The following is a 20726-nucleotide window of genomic DNA, read 5'->3' on the forward strand; positions in this document are numbered from 1 at the left end:
ACACTACAAGTCATAACCTCAGACAAATTAAAATTCCTTTTGCCACATCATAACCCGACAATCGCTACATTCTACTGTTTACCAAAAGTGCACAAGGGCACCCGACCTCCACCTGGGAGACCCATTGTGTCCGGCAACAATTGTCTGACAGAACGTCTCAGTCAATATGTAGACAAAATATTACATCCAATGGTACTCATGTTACCTTCTTACCTTCAGGACACTAAAACGACCTTACAATTTTTACAAGACAGTTCCTCCTTACACTATGTTGGCTAGCTTAGATGTAGTTGCCCTGTACACGAATATACCCCACCATATGGGACTTATTTTTTGGATAACACTTCTTATAATGACTCCCAAAAAAAGTTTTTCATCGCTGCCTGACACTTTGCACTGACCCACAATTATTTCACCTTTAACGGACAGTACTATTTACAAATATCTGGGACTTCTATGGGCACTACTTGTGCACCCACATATGCCAACTTGTTTCTGGGATGGTGGGAGCAGCATGTCGTCACATCAGCCCAATTTTGCCAGTTCCATGGCTTTATTTTGAGCTGGCACAGATATATTGACGACGTGCTGCTCCTATGGACAGGTTCTATCCAATTGTTTGAGGAATTCGTTCAGGCCTTAAATAAGAACTACATAAATTTGAAATTGACACATGTCATCGACGAACACGAATTGGTGTTTCTTGACCTAAAAATCATATTAACACAAGATGGCACCATTCAAACTGAACTTTTTAGGAAATCTACCTCTACCAATAGTTTCCTTCATTGGGGCAGCCATCACCCCTATAGGTGAAAAACATCCATTCCTTTTGGCCAATACTTACGGGCCAGAAGAAATTGTTCGGAAGATCATACGTATTACAGAGAATGTCAACTTTTAAAGTCCAAATTTAAAGAACTAGGGTACCCAAATAGGGTTCTAAAACAGGCTTTCCAAAGGGCCAGTGGCATTGATAGACACCTGAGTCTGACTACCACCAGACCAAAACTGGATTCAAAGACTCCTAGGTGTGTTGCCACCTTCGATCGAGGGTGGAATACGATGGTGGAATACGATGTCCCATATTCTTGAAAACAACTGGCCTATTCTACTTCATAACCCATTTCTCAAAAATACTCTACCCAACCATCCACCTCTTACAGCTCGCAGACCTACTAATCTTCAGGACCTTCTTGTCCATAGTCACCTGACACTGCCCACCTCACCTACAAATTGGCTGTCTAACACCAAAGGAACGTACAGATGCGGTCACTGTAAGGCATGCCAGTACATCACTCCTTCTAAAAGTGTTCATTCAACACAATCAAAAATCAATGTAACTACGAACTCTCTAGTGAATTGTAGCTCTACACGGGTTATCTACATCATAACGTGCAGCTGTGGCACCCAATACATAGGGAAGACATTCCAGCAGTTCAGGAGGAGAATATTAAAACATATAAATTCCACCAATAACACCATTACACCGACACCAGTTGCCAGACACATTAATAACTTTCATGAAGGCAAAGTTGAGCATTTAAGGTTTCAGGCAATTGAAAGACTACTGCCTAACCCCAGAAAAGGCAACTTCAATCGAATCTTGTTGCAAAAGGAATCCAAATGGATCTATCTCTTTAAGACATTGGTTCCATTTGGACTAAATGAAGAATTTAATAACACCGCATTTATTCATTAATCACTAGCGCTTGCAGGCATTAGAGTTTTATTTTCCTATTTTTATTCCACTTTTCAATTTTTGAAGCAGTTAGGACCATGTTCCTCTGCTTTTGATTTAAGTCTTACACCTCTTTTCTATTAATTTACTTTGACAGTTCTATTGTTCACTTAGGAGATATTCCCCATTCATCTCCACTTGTTACTATATGGATCATCCACTATACATGCTGATTTATCTCCAGCATTACTGTTATCCTTTTGGATGTACATCCAAGGGATTCTTGACAATCATTACTTATGCTTTGATAAGCAGAGATTTTCTATTTCCTTTTGGGTAACTTCTCAAATAATCATGTTCCTCTACAATCTTTATTATCATTATCATAATTTGTGGCTTTGTACAATATGAATGATATTCATTAATGTCCTTGATTCTCTATATTAATGCCTAATCACTTCATTCTCAGGCAATATACCACTTTATATTCTACTTCATATATCCTTCAAAACGCTGTTTTCACTCATTTGAGTGTGTCGAGCCACCATAGGGTGGAAAGCCAGCCCATTACGTCATCTCTGTGGCTGGTCCAATCAGGACTTAGGGCGGGCTATTTAAACTTACCTAGTCTGGGGAGTCAGTTCCCCCTGATGAGCCTTGTTCGGCAAAACAAGCGTCGGGGCTCCTGACACTGGATCCGATTTGACGTTAATGTCATATACCTCCTCTTGGGCTACCGTGTCCATAAACCATTATCTATTCTATTTTGTTATTTTGCTATACCTCGGATCCTTTTTATTCTACTGACGACCATATCAGACGAATTTAAAACAGATCCCTCCATCAGCTCGATTATAACCTAACTCTGGTTTATTTATTTTTTTGGGTGCAGCTATCTTTCCTCTGTACTAGACTCACCAATGTAGTATATACTAATAGCTTGGGTCTAGTCTGGCTCTGTATCTATACTGATAGGTGCCCTTGAAGGCACAGTTTAGTTGAACCGTCTCTTAAACTCAGTATATTCAGGGCTATATTCTTTTACCCCTCTTTTCTAGAGAACAGTTAGCTAGCTCTTTCTGACTTTAGACAGGTGCCCACGAAGGCACAGCTTAGGAGACCTTTGTAGTTATACCGACAGGTGCCCAAGAAGGCACAGTATAGTTGAACTGTTAGCTAACTCCTTCCCATTTCAGATAGGTGCCGACGAAGGCACAGCTTAGGAGAACTGGGGTTACATCCTTTACTTTTTTTAATTACAGCCGATCAAAGCTTATGACGCTGATTAGGGATGATTTTTTGCTATTTCATGTGGGGCAGGAATGAACTAGTCGGATGCATACTTGTATGATATACTCTGCAGTTACTGTGTCACTATTGAACGTACAATCAGTTATGCACTTTGGGGTACTTGCTCCATGCTTATTGTATTAGCTTGACACATTAAGCAACATTGTAATTGAATTCTGTGACCGTGTTTTCACAGCCTATTTGGCGGTAATCCGGCCATCTATAAACATTGTAGCTGTGTACTGTTACCTTGCTACCAACATCGTATTAGCCTGACATATTGAGAATCTTTTGACCATCTTTACACAGCTGATTTTGCTGCAATTTGGCCATTTAAGATCCACCACCATTGTATATTTCCATTGTGCAACCTAACTATTATCACAGAGCAGCGATTAGTTGTCGGGGATTTATTTATTCCCCCCCCCTCCTCTTGTGGGGTTCTTTGCCCCCTATGATTTAGGTCGTCTTTTGTAATTGTCCTCTTCACTCCCCTCCCATCTGTATGTACTCCTCACTTTGGAGTTGTTGTAAGTCACGATTTGTGCCTCAGTTATTTTTCCATTGGGACATCAAAGTGACTCAGTGTCTGTTTGTGTGATTTTTAGTACATTAATAAAGTATTTTACTGATCCCTTTAAGTATTATATTGGGACAGATCTTTATTTCCTTTGTTTTCTCGTTACTATTCATACATTTACCTAGGGTTAACCCCTCATCTGTCCCCTTCCTTATTTTTTTGTGATTTATACTGGGCTAATTTTATAACATGACAGGAGGCTTCGTATTTGCTTAAGTCTCTCTTTACTAGAACTCCACAGCAGCACAGAAAAAACAACCAATCAGAAAAAAGTTAGGTACTATAAAACTCCCCTCCCCATGCATCATTTCCTCTTTCTTTGCTGCTCTGCAGACAGTACAGGTCAGAGTACCACTGCCTCCTGCTTTTAGTGGGTGGCTTTGGGATTTATTGTGATTTATTGGATTGATATTCACTGTTTATAGTTACTTTATTTATTTATTTTATTTATTATGTATATATATATTATTTGCTCTTATTTAGTTTTTAGACTATATATTTATCTTATATTTTATTTTTGTTATATGCAGTTATCAGGTTTTACCTAGTTATCAGGTTGTGTTTCCTTTCTATTTATTATGCCTTGTAACTTATTGTATTGGCTTAGTTGACCCCTGTTTCTTCGGGGCTGATTTCCCTCGGTGGGGGGTTTTTCTGGGGGTTTCTGGGGATGCTGCCAGTGTCACTCCCCCGTTTTTGTCCCCCCCCCCCCTCTTTCCTGCGCCCTTCGCGGCCAGCGGGCGCTTTAGCTCAGGGTGTCGGGAGACTAGCCGTTTGACTGTCTCCTCTGACTCCCTGAGCTCCGGTGCGAGCCTGTCACCGCGCGGGGTTGCTCGCGGTCGGACGCGAGTACCCGGCGGCAGACCTGCTCGCGCACGTGGCCGCCTCACCGCGGCCGGCTACTTCAGGAGCCTCGTGCGCCCGGCAAGCACTTGCTCGCGGCCCCTCCTCCACCCTCTGTAGGTGGACCGCATGGTCTTTTTTCCACTATGGATTCTGACTCTCAGCATGCAGAGCCAGTTTCGCCGCTTAGATAAGGGGTAAACACATTTTATATATTTTATGACATCTGGTTACCAGGGTTTCTAGGTTGTTATGTGTTTCTATATGATAGGTTTTAGATGTAATTTTTTTGCACTATTCATCTATTGTTCTTCTGCTCCTATCCTTTTGCCTCACTAGATAGATTCTTAAGATTACTGCGAATCTTACTGATAGTGTGTATCATGCTGACAGTATATCTCACAGATTTTTGTCTGTTTTACTGACAGTATGTATCAAATAAGTATTTATTGTGGTTCTATGTTCTAATTAACCCCTTAAGGACCAAACTTTCAGATTACTACGGGTTTTTGCTGACGGTAGATCCACAGATTGCTGTGCGCTTTCTGACAGTGTGGATCACAGCTTTAGTTGTACTGACAGTGTACTTTGAGCTTTAGTTTTCCTGACAGCGTGTATCACAGACTGCTGCGAGTTTTACTACTGACGTGAGTTTTGCTGACAGTGTATATCGCTGACTTCCGCGCTTTCTGTCAGGGTATATCTCAGATTTCTGCGAGTAACAGGTGTATACGAACGCAGTTATACAGGCTTGGCACAGGGTGTGTACAGTGCCTGTTAGCTCTTGGATTCATGTCCTTCTCAGTGTATATTTTTTCTGGCCCAGCTATGAGGCCTCAGAGGGGACTACCCTGGTATGAATTTTCTGCCCATGGCGTAGATATAGATGCAGCCCTGGCTCTGACTCTATCTGATATGGGAGACGAGCCTACGCTGATATCATACATTTTGTCAGGTTCCTGGGGAGAGTCATTGAGTTGGCTATTGTTTAACCTTACTCCTTGAGGTGTCCGTGATTACAATACCCTCCATGTGGTATGAGGATGGCAATCTATATATACTAAGTAATTCATAGAAATCCGTGTGTGCATGTGCATACCTATCCACAGTTCATGGACAGTAGCGCTCAGTGTACCTTACATTCATGGACATGAGGGTCACTGGAATACTTCCGCTTATACCCAATTCAGCTGGAAGACCAGTATTTGGCTGCTGGGCACATAGGGACGGCCAGTCCCGGTTCAAGGTACTCACACAGCTTTACGCTGTTTCAAAGGGTTGATTGTCTAAGGGTCCTAGGTCACGAGATGCCCTGAGGATCTACAATTTTTAGGGACCTCTTCCCGAACTCAGAGGCCCCCGTTACCCATTCAATACCCACTGTAAAGCGCTACGGAATCAGAAAGCGCTATAAAAATTCATGTTAATAATGATATTATGGTAATACACAACCCATTGATTGGCCTGCTTTGTCTGTGCCCCATTGATTGGCCTGCTTTGTCTGTGCCCATAAGAACGGCCTGCTTTGTCTGTGCCCCATTGATTGGCCTGCTTTGTCTGTGCCCATAAGATTGGCCTGCTATGTCTGTGCCCATAAGATTGGCCTGCTTTGTCTGTGCCCATAAGATTGGCCTGCTTTGTCTGTGCCCATAAGATTGGCCTGCTATGTCTGTGCCTATAAGATTGGCCTGCTATGTCTGTGCTCGTAAGATTGGCCCGCTATGTCTGTGCCCATATGAACGGCCTGCAATGCCTGTGCCCACGAGAACGGCCTGCTGTGTCTGTGCCCACGAGAACGCCTGCTATGCCTGTGCCTATGAGAACGGCCTGCTATGCCTGTGCCTATGAGAACGGCCTGCTATGCCTGTGCCTATGAGAACGGCCTGCTATGCCTGTGCCTATGAGAACGGCCTGCTATGCCTGTGCCTATGAGAACGGCCTGATATGCCTGTGCCCATGAAATCGGCTTGCTATGTCTGTGCCCCATTGGATAGCCTGCTATGTCGGTACCTACTTGAATAGCCGGCTATGTCTGTGACTATTTGCTTGGCTAACCTTTCTGTGTCCATTCGTTTGGCCTGCTGGGCCTAGGCCCTACTGACGGGCCTACACTATTGGTACCGAACCCCTTTTTGGCCGCAGGCCTGGGGTAATATCACTGAGGAAAACCCAGTGCACACCAGTGACCTGGAGATAGGCAGGTGTCCAGGCAAACACCACTGCCATAGTGTTCAAGATGACACCAGCATATGGCCATCTGAATAAGGTGGGAAGGGTGAAGGCCCTAAACCTCATGCCTGAAGGCCAAAGTTTCTTATGAAGACCCGGACACATCCACGGTTTACTCCAAACCGGCGACGGCACAGCTCCAAGGAGAACTTCGCACTGGCAGGGACTGGTACTCACTCCTATAGGAGTAAGCGGCTACTCTGTATCTGCCTCCCGGAGTCTTTATAGGTTCGGTAGTTTTTTTCCTGCCTTAGGTTAGCTCCTGGCCCTGTCCAGTGGGATTTATTTTTCTTACCTTTCGGCCTGCTGTTTACATTCTATTCGAGATAGAATGGGTGTATTTTCTCTTATCTGCGTTATTGTTGCCTTTTTTGTTTTTTCATGACTTCCTTTTCCTATTCGCTCGGGTCGTCGTGAGGCCTGACCTGGCCTCCTCCGACCTCCCGGGCACTCGTGGATTGCGGAGAACGTCTCCAGCTTTCCTCGGACTACCAACGGTCTACCTGGACACGGGATCCGGATAGTCGGTTGATAGTTTTCCATTCCTGGTTTCCCAGATTGCCCTCAGCCTTAGGCTGACATTTATAATTGGTGCGCCCTACAGTTTGGTCACCCTGAATCTCTAGGGACTCTAGTTTGCACCACGGGGGGGTGCGGCCCTCCATCATCTCGATCCGAATATATTTATTTTCAGGAACAGAGGGCGGACCCTCTCATACGGAACCGGATACTGTTTTATTATTAGAGGGCCCAGCCCCTCACTCGTCCTCAACCAGATACTGGGCTGGATACAGAGGACAAGTTGGGGGGACCCATTCTCATAGGGAGAACCGGTCTCGGATGTAGACTCTGCTGTTGGTTACTAACGGGTGCGGCCCGCTCAGGCTGGCAGCCGGACGCTCACGGTATGCGATCACAGTTGTAGAGAGCGCGGCTCTCTCATACACTCGACGCTCTACAGTACGGCCATTTGTTCATCACACAGGCTTGTACCTGTGCAAGACATTGACGACTACATAGGAGGGCATCCCTCCTGCATTCAATTAGAGCTGACATCCATGCTACTGACTTCGTTCTAGAGGACTTACTGGTCGTGCGAGAATTACAGGTTTAGACTAGATCCCTCTATTCTATCTCCTGTGATGGATCTACTGGATCCGGGCCGCGGTAAAACACGCGAGAAATACTCATAGGTATAACGGGGGGAGTCTCCCACTTATTTACACACACTCCTGGAGATGGTACGCTAACGGATGGTCCTCCGGCATTTTGAGAGTGCAGGTTTTTGGCATATTCTGCACCATTTAATACAGAGTTTGCTTTCTGTTTTGGATATCCGGACCATTACGAGCAAACTGCGCAGACAATTTCTTCCATGTCTAGGATGTCAGGATGTCAGGAGATACGGAGACCTCCATGGAGAAAACAGGCACTGCCTTGTTCGGGCGACAAGATTAAGGAAGGCCTATTACCCGGTCTGAAGGTTAAACCGTACGAATGGGTCACATGGTAAATCAGGAATCCCCGGTTGTCTTGTCTTCCCCGGTCTTTCAGATCTTGGGATAGGATGGCGTGACTGCCCCGTCTCCTCGGCGCGCATACCTGGTGAACATGATTCGGAGATGGAGGACCCTTCGTCTATACTCTATTCATCCCTCGCCGGAGCCGTCTTTTTTAACCTCTTTTTCAACTACCGTCGAGGAGATCTGCGAGACTTTACGGAGGTACCTGGTGTGCTCCGACTCCTACAGACATCTTTCACTTTTGACGAGGGCATTGCTGGATGGAAATCGGCGTTCTGGTTGGCATTTCCCTTTCCTTTGAAAGTTTCCAGCCTTCACTATTTCCAGAATAGTCGACCACCGTCCTTCCACACAAGTTCAGTTCGGAACCCGGAATGGACGTTCTTTGGAGTCTTTCTCTACTGCGTCCAAGGTTTACACAGTCCATTTGGAATCTTGGAATCACTTAGAATACGGCTAGTTTGGCCACACTCTTGCCGGCATTATGAATTTATTCTCGGAGGTGACATCTCACCGGGTAGGACTGGAAGGAACGTAAGATCCTCCTCGGTTTCTAGTGCGAATTTGGTAGTGGACTTGGGCACATTCCTTGAGATTAGAGATCTACCTGCAAGGCCACATCGCCGAATGTCCCTGGCACGATCGGAGAAACCGCCTTACGGATCATGAGTTGAGACGTGGGGACAGTTTCTTCTCGCGTCCCCAAGTCCGAACTTGACCTTCGATGTTACAACTACAGGAATGTGGCTGATAGGTCAGTTTGCCAGCTCATGGACCGGCTGCTAGGAAACAGGTCGCAACCACATACAATGGATTTACAAGAGGATGGTACTTTTTTCCGTAATTGAGATGCTTCGTCGGCTGGCATTTTCTTTGATCCGTCTACTGTCAGTTATCGTACTTGGAATGTCCAATTAGGATTACTCTGATATTTCCTGGAATAGATACCAGCGACACAAACAGCGTTGGATTGGTGAATTGAGCATTAAAACAGCAAATACGAAGCCTCCTGTCATGTTATAAAATTGTAGATTATGCTAGCTTTAGTGTACCTATAATCTTAATTTTATTAATGACAGGAGGCGAGTATTTCCCACCCATTCTTGTCCCTCCCTTGTTTAATGTTGTAGTTTAGATTATCAGGTACGTATGCAACTCTGTTTGTTGTCTCTGATACCTGTCGCTTGTTCCTTATGTCTGTGTTTCTTTTCATAAGTAGGGTTGGGATATCTTCATATTAAGGTTAATTTTGGTTGCTACATTGGGTACCTACATGTTTATTCTGAGTACATTTCATTGGATAATCAACCTGTTCGTTTCTGTTTTTTCTCTCGTTTCAGTTTACAGTCCATCAACACTATCTAGTTTGACGGTTACTCTCGGATGGTGGACATCGTTATATTCATCGTATCTAGGACTTTGTTTCTTCCCCATGATGTTCTCTGCCTTTTATTCTGTTTTGTCGCAGCTTGAAAGAGGAAATGATGCATGGGGAGGGGAGTTTTATAGTACCTAACTTTTTTCTGATTGGTTGTTTTTTCTGTGCTGCTGTGGAGTTCTAGTAAAGAGAGACTTAAGCAAATACTCGCCTCCTGTCATTAATAAAATTAAGATTATAGGTACACTAAAGCTAGCATAATCTACAATTTTCTATGCTAACTAATTAACTAGATTCACCTTTCTTCGTCTTCTAAATACAAATTATTTTATTATGAAAACATTGACATTTGATTGATCATCGAAATGTCTGATGCCACTGGCTTACATATAGGTAAATGTTGTTTATTTGTTTTAGCTTTATATACCATTAAAGAGTTGCTTTAGAATTAGAACTGCAGCAATGCATATATAGAAATACATGTATTATTAAAGGGAAACTCTATGTCTAAATATGCATATTTTCATTGATGTAATTAATCATTGTAAAAGATAAGACAAAGTAAAATGTGTATTTACTAAAAATGTGCATACATTCCTTGATTGCATTAGCTGCAGAAGTAACCACCTCCGTTTGCCCAGCACTTAGTTCTTCGTCAGTGCTGGTCATCGTCCAATCACATGTTTCTCATGAATAAACATTAAAGGGACACTATAGTCACCAAAACAACTTTAGCTTAATGTAGTTGTTCTGGTAAGTATAGTCAGTCCCTGCAGGCATTTTGCAGTAAACACAGTTTTTTTAGGGAAAAGGCAGTACATTGCTCCCCAGAAGACTACTAGAGGTGTTTCCTGGGGCAGTGCTGCACAGTGTGACTGACATTCAGTGTCTCCACCCTCTGCATGGAGACACTGAGCTTTCCTCATAGAGATGCATTGATTAAATGCATTTCTATGATGAGATGCTGATTGGCCAGGGTGGTGTTTTGCTCTGCCCCATGCCCGCCTCCTTGGCTGAGATAATCAGAATTGATATCTCAGCCAAACAAATGCTTTCGTATGGGAAAACATTGTGGTTGGATGAGATCATCACTTCTGATTATGTCATCCAAGGAAGCAGATCAGGGCAGAGCAAGCAGCAGCAGATTAAAATAAAGGTAAAATGTTACTATATTTAGGGGACAATGGGGCTAGGGGGGCTTGATTTGTCCCTGATCCTATAGCTTTCCTTTAATGACGCAGTTTTGGTGTATAGATCATGCCCCTGCTGTCACTGCTCAATTCTCTGCCATTTAGGCGTTACATCACTTTGTTTATGCAGCCCTAGGCACACCTCCCTGCATGTGACTTACACAGCCTTCCTAAACACTTCCTGTAAAGTCATCTAATGTTTACACTTCCTTTATTACAAATTCTGTTTATTTAGAATGTATTATCTCTTGCTCTGTTAATAGCTTGCTAAACCCTGCAGGAGCCCCCTGTGAGTGATTAAAGTTCAATTTACAGAGCAGATGATAAAACACTTTCAAAGTAAGTTACATCTGATTGAAAATGAAACCATTTTGTTTTCATGCAGGCTGTGTCAGTCACAGCCAGGGGAGGTGTGACTAGGGCTGCATAAACAGAAACAAAGTGAGTTAACTCCTTATTGGTAGTGAATTGAGCAGTGAGACTGCAGGGACATGTTCTATACACCAAAACTGCTTCATTAAGCTACAGTTGTTTTGGTGACTATGGTGTCCCTTTAAGGACTAATCTCCAGTTCAAATCCTAAAGATTTAATGTTTTATTGCTATTTAGGTTTCATATAAAACAATTATATTAGGGCTGTAGTTGTTCAAGTGGCAGTCTATTGAAAAGTTAATGTATCATGCTTAGCTGACCACTTGATGAGGTTGATTAGAGTAATATTCCACATTCCAGCTGTTTAACAAGTGGTTGCTTCACTACCCCTTCAACATCAGATGTATATTTTAAGTCCCATCAGACTCGTCCAGAATCTCATTGAGCATCATAGGAATTGTAGTGTAGCAGGGGTAGGCAACTTCTTGCACTTAGTTTGGCATAACATACATACCCAAAGTATGGCTTGTATGTTCTTTTACCTCTGAACTCTACACTCTGCCGTGGCTGCGCACATCTTTCGACGGTACTGCTGGCGATGTGACAAACACAGGGATTATCTGTGCAGCCTTGCCCCAGTGTCTGGGGTCAGCATGCTGTGTGTGTGTTGTCACCAGATTCTAAAATTATGCAGAAATAAAAAATAATAATAAAAAGAAAGGTCTTCGAGATAGTGTCTTTGCACCATTACCATCTCAGATAGATGAAGTGGTTATAGTGCTTGCAACCAGGTATGTGTCTACCGTGAGGCAAACAATTGGGCGGCAATTTCCAGGGGGTGGCAAAAAACGCTGCCCCCAAATGCCCAGGCAAATACCTTGTTTGCCTCATTTTACGGGAGCCCAAGAGCTGGCCGACTGGCCACCTTTGGACTCCCCCGGGCGGCGAGGGAACACTTTCCCCCAAGCTCTCTCTGCTCAGCTCCCTCGCGCGACCCACAGTAATTATATTCCGGCTCCCGGCATCACAATGCAGTGCACGAGGGAGCTGAGCGGAAAGCTCAGGGGAAAGTGCTCCCTCGACACCCGCCTGCCTGCACGTCCGGCCGCCTCCCTGCCCAGCAGTCCACTGGTCGCCAGGTGAAATATCCACCCAGCTATCCCAAAAGTAGGGAGGCTGGGTGGATTTCAATTCTTTAAAAAAATTATATCAATAATTGTGAGTGGTGGAAATGTGTGTGTGTGTCAGTGAATGTGAGTGAGTGTGTGTCAGGGAATGTGAATGTGTGTCAGTGAATGTGAGTGAGTGAGTGTGTGTGTCAGTGAATGTGAGTGAGTGTGTCTGTCAGTGAATGTGAGTGTGTGTATCAGTGAATTTGAGTGTGTGTCAGTGAATTTGAGTGAGTGTGTGTGTGTCTGTCAGTGAGTGTGTGTGTTTCAGTGAGTGTGTGTGCCAATGAATTTGAGTAAGTGAGTGTGTGTGTGTCTGTCAGTGAATGTGTGTGTCTGTCAGTCAGTGTGTATGTGTCAGTCAGTGAGTGCGACTATCAGTGAGAGTTTGCGTCTGTCAGTGAATCTGTCAGTGAGTGTGTGTCCGAGTAAGTGTATGTCTGTCTATCAGTGTGTCAAATCAGTGAGTGTGTATATGTCATTGTTTGTCAGTGTATATGAGAGTGTGTGTCTGTCAATGAGTGTATGCATCTATCAGTGATTGTGTGCGTCTGTCAGTGAGTGTGCGTCTGTCAATGAGTGAGCGTCTGTCAGTCAAAGTGCGGCCTTGACAGGAAGGGGTGGGGAAAATTTCAATCGGGGGGTGCCCATGCACCGTCCTGCCTAGGGCAGCACAAATCCTAAATACACCACTGCTTACAACGACCCTTTAAGCTCCACCTGGATATAAAACACACCGAGTTATTCACAGCTTGCCACTTCGCCCTCTTAATATCCCCAGTATATTTTACTGTTTCTTTCTGTGCCTTTGCTTTATTCACAAACCAATTCCATGAGCCCCTTCTTTACTCTTTGTATTTGAAAATAATGATAGCTATTTAAGTAATAAGTATATATTTATCTCTGGAGACACGCACCTTTATTGTACAGTGTGTGCACTTGCTGTGTTATGGTGTCTGTGACGTATATAGTGTCTGGAACATATTGCGTTCGCATATTACGACGTTCTGCATGAAATAAAGGCTGAGGTTTTGCCTTGGGCACCAAAAACGTGTCTCTGGGTGGATTAAAAACGACAGAGATAACATTTGTGCTACATTGCTGAAGTAGATTAAAAATAAAACTGTGATAGCAAGCCCCAATGGATAAAGTAACCAAGAGAGGGATGGATTATTAACACAGATCATTGGAGGGACACTTTACTGATGGTCAATAGATGGAGTATATACTTTGCCTGGAATATCGTAGAGATGGGTGCATTATCTATGTAGTTAACTGAGGGGATAGTTTAGGGAAATGAGGGCAAATATTGGGGGTCAATGTTTTTTTTTATTAACATTAGTAAATAAATACAGCTCTGAAATGTGAGAATATGTGTTGGATTTCATTTTATTTCAGTGATATATTTTAATAAAATCTGAATGCAGATTAACACAGTGACAGCCAGTATGATCATTGATCAAATTTACTGTATCCCCAAATAAGGATGGATGCTGACTCCCAGCGGGAGGAGATGGATAGATCCCAGACAGTCTCTGCCTTACCTATACTCATACAATTTACATATAAAAAAAATGAAAAATGCACAAGCAACTTACACCTTAAATGGTAGGGAATTAGGGATAACAACACGTGAAGGATTTGGGACTTGTTATATACAACACATTGGGCAGCTATATGCAATGTTAATCAACGGCTGCTTACGGCAGTAAGGTATTTTAATATATAAAAAGGGCATTCATTCTCGGGATTAGAATATAATTTTGACTCTTTATAAGTCACTGGTAAGACCACACCTTGAATGTGCTGTGCAATCATCTGGGAACCTGTTCTAAAAAAAATATATTGGCACTAGAAAAAGTGCAGAGGTAGGCTACAAAATTGACTATAAAACCAAAGAATTAAAGGACCACTCTAGGCACCCAGACCACTTCAGCTTAATGAAGTGGTCTGGGTGCCTGGTCCTTTCCTGGGTTAACCCATTTTTTCATAAACATAGCAGTTTCAGAGAAACTGCTATGTTTATTAATGGGTTAAGCCTTCCCCCAAATCCTCTAGTGGCTGTCTCATTGACAGCCGCTAGAGGCGCTTGCGTGATTCTCACTGTGAAAATCACAGTGAGAGCACGCAAGCATCCATAGGAAAGCATGGTAAATGCTTTCCTATGCGACCGGCTGAATGCACACGCAGCTCTTGCCGCGCATGCGCATTCAGCCGACGGGGCGGAACAGAGGAGGATCGGAGGCAGAGATGTCCCTGCCCAGCGCTGGAAAAAGGTAAGTTTTACCCCTTTTCCCCTTTCCAGAGCCCGGCGGGAGGGGGACCCTGAGGGTGGGGGCACCCTCAGTGCACTCTAGTGCCAGGAAAACGAGTATGTTTTCCTGGCACTAGAGTTCTCCTTTAATAAGATGCAAAAGTTTACAATTACCTACTGTATCACTAGGTACAATGGTGCAACCAAATAAAACCATGGTATACAGATTCCCAACAAACAACCCATAAATTGGTGCACGTTAATAATTAAAACAGGGCACAATTATCTTGTAATATATATCATGCAATTAGATACCAATTAAGGTACATACGTGACCACTAATTATTCATACAATAATGGTACACAGATTAAGTGCAAAATAAATCACCATATATTGTGAGTGATTTCCCAGCAGTTATACGTGCACATATCCATTCGATGATCTCAAGGATCTAAAAGCAGAAACACAAACAGTCCTTGTGCAACGCTGGCATCTATCGCTGATCCTCGCTGATCCCCCGTGAGCCCTTCAGCTGTGAGTGGTACTATAACCACTCCATGTTTGTGAGTTCTAATTATTTTAATGTTATCATAGTTTCTGGGATATGACAGCGTTGCACAAAGACTGGTTTTGTTTCTGCTTTTAGATCCTTGAGATCATCGAATGGATATGTGCCAGTATAGGAGTTATATTTATTAACTGCTGGAAAATCACTCAAGGGATTTGGTGATTGGTGGGACAGTCCGTATTTTAGGGTCCTGTCCCACCATCCCAAATTGGTTCTCTTGTTTGCCGCTTTTAGGGACATCAAGGACCTGCCCTGAAAATTATCATCAGAACCAGCGACACGATTCACATTACTAGCACATCCCCTTTTACCACACCCACCAGTGTCATTTCATGGAACGTCTGTTGGGGTTTGTATGTGGATGTGGCAGATTTTGCATTGGATTTAGTGTGGTTAAGAGTTTATGTATTGAAAATGTGTAAGAAATTTTGAGAGCCATCTTCCATTTGCACAAAAAATTTGTGAATTTTGATCACTGGGCAAAGTAGGATTGAAGGAAGGTAAGGAGGTAAGGAAGTTGTGAGGTAAGAATGTTAGGGCACAAGGGCTGGTCACACTACACAACACATGTTGGCACACTACACTAATACTGCATACAATGGACACACTCTTACAAACTAAACAGTAAACAACAAGGTTGCATAGTGTAGGGTAGTGACTCTAACAATTTACACAATCAGTGATATATCCTCACAGGCAGTGACACTACACAATCAGTGATATATCCTCACAGGCAGTGACACTACACAATCAGTGATATATCCTCACAGGCAGTGACACTACTACACAATCAGTTGGATATCCTCCCAGACAGGTACACTACACAATCAGTGAGATATCCTCACAGGCAGTGACACTACACAATCAGTGAGATTTCCTCACAGACAGTGACATTACTACACAATCAGTGAGATATCCTCACAGACAGTGATACTACACAATCAGTGAGATATCCACACAAGCAGTGACACTTCACAGTCAGTGAGATATCCACACAGGCAGTGACACTTCACAACCAGTGAGATATGCTCACAGACAGTGACACTACTACACAATCAGTGGGATATCCTCGCAGACAGTGACAGTACACAATCAGTGGGATATCCACACAGACAGTGACACTACACAATCAATGAGATATCCACACAGGCAGTGACACTACACAATCAGTGGGATATCCACACAGGCAGTGACACTACACAATCAGTGGGATATCCACACATGCAGTGACACTACACAATCAGTGGGATATCCTCACAGACAGTGACAATACACAATCAGTGGGATATCCTCACAGGCAGTGACACTACACAATCATTGAGATATCCTCACAGACAGGGACACTACTACACAATCAGTGAGATATCCTCACAGACAGTGACACTACACAATCATTGAGATATCCTCACAGACAGGGACACTACTACACAATCAGTGAGATATCCACACAGACAGTGACACTACACAATCAGTGAGATATCATCACAGACAGTGACACTACACATTCAGTGGGATATCCTAACAGACAGTGACAATACACAATCAGTGGGATATCCTCACAAACAGTGACACTACACAATCATTGAGATATCCTCACAGACAGTGACACTACAAAATCATTGAGATTTCCTCACAGACAGTGACACTACACAATCAGTGAGATATCCTCACAGACAGTGACACTATTACACAATCAGTGAGATATCCTCACAGACAGTGACACTACTACACAATCAGTGAGATATCCTCACAGACAGTGACAATACACAATCAGTGGGATATCCTCACAGGCAGTGACACTACATAATCAGTGGGATATCCTCACAGGCAGTGACAATACACAATCAGTGGGATATCCTCACAGGCAGTGACACTACACAATCAGTGGGATATCCTCACAGGCAGTGACAATACACAATCAGTTCGATATCCACACAGGCAGTGACACTACTACACAATCAGTGGGATATCCTCACAGGCAGTGACAATACACAGTCAGTGAAATATCCACAGGGACAATATCACTATATAAGCAGCAGTATACGAATATAGCTCAGCCACAGAATCAATAGTATATCTAAATAAATCATGAAACTGCAAAATCACACAGACAGAGTCATGTAAAAAAATCTTATGACAATTTTACCAACACATGTTATATATTTTTTTCTTTCCAAACCCTGTCATTATTTAGGGGCCTATGACCACACCACGGAGTTTTAAAGCTCAGCTTTTTATACCAAAAAGAAATGTAAATTCTGAGTTAAACCGTACTGTAGATACTTTTTAAACAAACCCTCCCACACACCCACTCACTCTATATTTCTGGCTATATCCTCATATTTTTTTCTTCTCTATGCCTGCTTTTGCACTGGTCCAAGTTAACATTGCTCAGTGTGTTTAATCCTAGATTCTCCATAGAGCTTTAGTCTCCAAGAAGTTGCACGCACGTAGTATTTACGTAGGTGGTGACGTTAAGAGATTTAACACACTATGGAACTAGAGGTGCAGAGAGCTCAGCCTGGAGGCACTTCCAGCCTAATGGAAATGAGGAAATCGTTACACAAGGGATAAATCCTGTAACTTCACTTGCTTACCCAGTAGGGGGAGCCAGACTGGCAGGTGCACAATCACTAAATCAATCTCTTGTTACATAATAATAGTAAATATATCAAAGTATTTCATAAGGACATTTCAATTTAACTTGTCAACAGTTTCAAAATATGTCCTGAGGTCCAGGTTAGTTGTCCAACTCAATGGCTCCTTTTTATGAGATGTTCTTACCAGCAGCAACTGAACCTGTGACATCTATAGATAGGACGGTAGGCTGTAATAAGATGACGTTATGTGTTTGTATTTTGGAGAATCAGAGCCTCAGGATATCGTTAGTAATGTCTACATTGCCCACAATCAGGTATTAAAGGGTTTGCCAACACTCCGGGCTTGGGTAAACATTTTTAAAGTTACTTTTTTAAATCACATCAACCTCTATTTTAAACAATAGGGAATTTATTATTATCATTATTAGTGTTATTATTACACAGATAATCCACAGTTTGATAAATTAATTTGGCAGCTCAATGGACAAATACTCCACCTGTGGAATCTCAGGGTTGAAGGTTTTATTGCCAGCGGGGTCAAATGAATCTTAATCTTTCAGAGGTCATTAATAATGAGTGCTCTTCTGTTGGGGAAAGACACAGGGAGAGCCCAGAGATTAAGAGATGTACCCTTCCTTCCTGCTTAAACTCTGTTGTATTATTATTGTTTTTATTTTAATATAATTATTGTTAGTAGCACATTAAACTGATTCCCGGATTACGATGGCCACCATGTGTGTGATACTCTCTATATTGCAGTCCATTTAAATTTCAGTCCCGTTTCCCACTTGGCGTCTGTACATCCCATCCTGCCGTTGTCCCCTCAACTTGATGGCCAGGGAGACTCTAGCAATTTGATCAGACGCGGAGATTCTCAGGTCTAGAGAATAATTTACATCGCATTGAGATGTCTTTCTCTGAGCCACGTGTCAGGTCTTTCTTTTCAGCCACTTTATTAATGCGGGTCCCAAGGGTCAGCTTTGGTTTTGTGCGTTTGTTAATCTGCTAAGAACAGTAACGAGCTATGATTAGACGACACGCATGGAGGTGTTATCTGTCTAAACACAGAAGTGAAATCTTTGGATTTGAGAGGGTGCACAGAATGTAAACAGCTGGATGCTAACTGCGATCTCTTCACCCGTAGCTTTCCTATTATATATCTCCTCATGGGTTTTAGCTCTTTGTTTCAAAACCAGCGATGTCCCTTCCAGGCGATTTACATTTTATTCTTCCCCTATACAGAAATCCTGGCATTGTAACTCCCAAATCCGATGGCTCACAAGGACAGAAAGGTACAACGACAATCCTCTTCGCTACGAATGCTGAATTCTTCAAGGTTTCACTAAATAAAGGTATGCCTCGGTATGCTGCTACTAGAGGGCAAGCTCTTTGGTCAGGGATATGTTTCATATCATTATTTAGGCAAGACTGCAATTCCCTTTGTAGTGAATTGCTTTATGCATAGTTCTGGCATAATGCAAAATTCTGTTTTCCCCACGTATAATTATTTTTTTTTTTTTTAAAACGACACACAAACAGGTGCATTCAGAACTTCACAGTTTACATTAACTTCCAGAGTTATTTTAATATAGTCTGTAAAAATATATTTTTAACAATCAACAATTAGGTTTGTTAAAGATATTTACAGTGTGTTTATATTGACATATACACACACACACACACACACAAATACGTGTGTGTGTGTGTGTATGCAAATATGTGTGTAAATATATATATTCAGAGATTTTTTTTAAATCAAGAAGAAGACTGGACCAGCTTACAAACTTTCCCAAATCATACAATTTAACAATAATCCTGTTACCTTGCTACGGAATAAGTATATTGTAAGCATCTTTAGTGTAAGCATATTTAAGGAAAATGTCAATTTTGAACATGCAGTTGTTTCCAGAATGCCTTTCTCAAACTTTTTACATCTTCCCAAAATGTCACCGATTCTGAAAGAGGTGTTGCATTTCAGAATCACGATATTTAAATAATTATACCCAAAAAGACATTTAAAACAGAAAAAAAAAAACAAGAGAAGACATATCAATGGTATAAAATCTGCAAATTAATCAAAATAGTAAAGAGATAAAAAAATGTATTGATAGATAGAAAGCTAGGTAAATGAAAAACGCATTTCGTTTTAAACGATAAATATTGCCCAGCCTACATAAAAACTAATTGTGCAACATAAATGTAATCTATCAATTCTTGTCTATGCATGAAAACACACTATGCTTTTACAAACATAACAAAACACAAACACTTTAGTGACTTTATGGAAGATAAAAATAAAAAACAAAGAATCCAAGTTCCACATTGTATTTCTAATTAGTTCCCTGTTTGTATAAGTAGTGTTTATTTAAAAACACTGCAAAATCAAATAGCACTACTTAAACTGGAATAAAGATGCAAAAAGGAGGTCCTGACTTCTACGAACACACTGAAGGCAAACCGTTTGTAGCAGACCTCAGTGTGCACACATTCAGTATAGCTTGTATCAACAACACAAAGAAAGCAGTCTCCTACCTCCAGTCAGTATCTGCACTCCTTCTGATATGTGATGCTTTCAGTGCTCACGGTGGTATATTTATACTCAAGCATTCCCCCATCCTCTTAGACACTCACTCACATGCATCGTTTTGCTAGTGTGTGTGTGTGTATCCACCCCCTCATGGATCCTGAGTGACAGACTAACAGATGAAGACCGGCAAATTTCCTCCTACCCCTTTTTCAGTATTTTTAAGTAAAATCTACGTCACGTCAAGGTCCGTTTGTTGGATCTCTTTAATATGTATGAATCGGTGGACGGTATCACTGACACTGTGATTGCAAGTGGTTAACGGGGGTTTGGAGAGGGTATTGTCCAACTTATCTGACATGTGGACTGGTGGGACATCAGATAATTAGCAGTCCTTATAACAGACGATGTCCCCAACGCACAATGCGTGTATCACCTGTGCTTTGCTACCCGACACGGGTCACTAAGAGCGACGGAAAGGGATGGGTAGGACGGAGAGATGGATGTTCTCAGAAAATTGAGAA

The 20726-nt window shown here is 42.4% G+C and overlaps 1 protein-coding gene across 1 annotated transcript in view; it reads right to left on the bottom strand.

The window, feature by feature from the left end:
* PNOC (prepronociceptin) overlaps positions 1–20395 on the bottom strand; it is a 121802-nt gene extending 101407 nt beyond the window's left edge. The window contains exon 1 of the mRNA XM_063440805.1: positions 20211–20395. The gene's annotated coding sequence lies outside the window, so the exon portion shown is untranslated. The remainder of the gene's footprint in view (positions 1–20210) is intronic.
* Positions 20396–20726: the final 331 nt, after the last annotated feature.

This window comes from Pelobates fuscus, chromosome 2 (assembly GCF_036172605.1).
Source record: "Pelobates fuscus isolate aPelFus1 chromosome 2, aPelFus1.pri, whole genome shotgun sequence".
Classification (NCBI taxonomy): domain Eukaryota; kingdom Metazoa; phylum Chordata; class Amphibia; order Anura; family Pelobatidae; genus Pelobates; species Pelobates fuscus.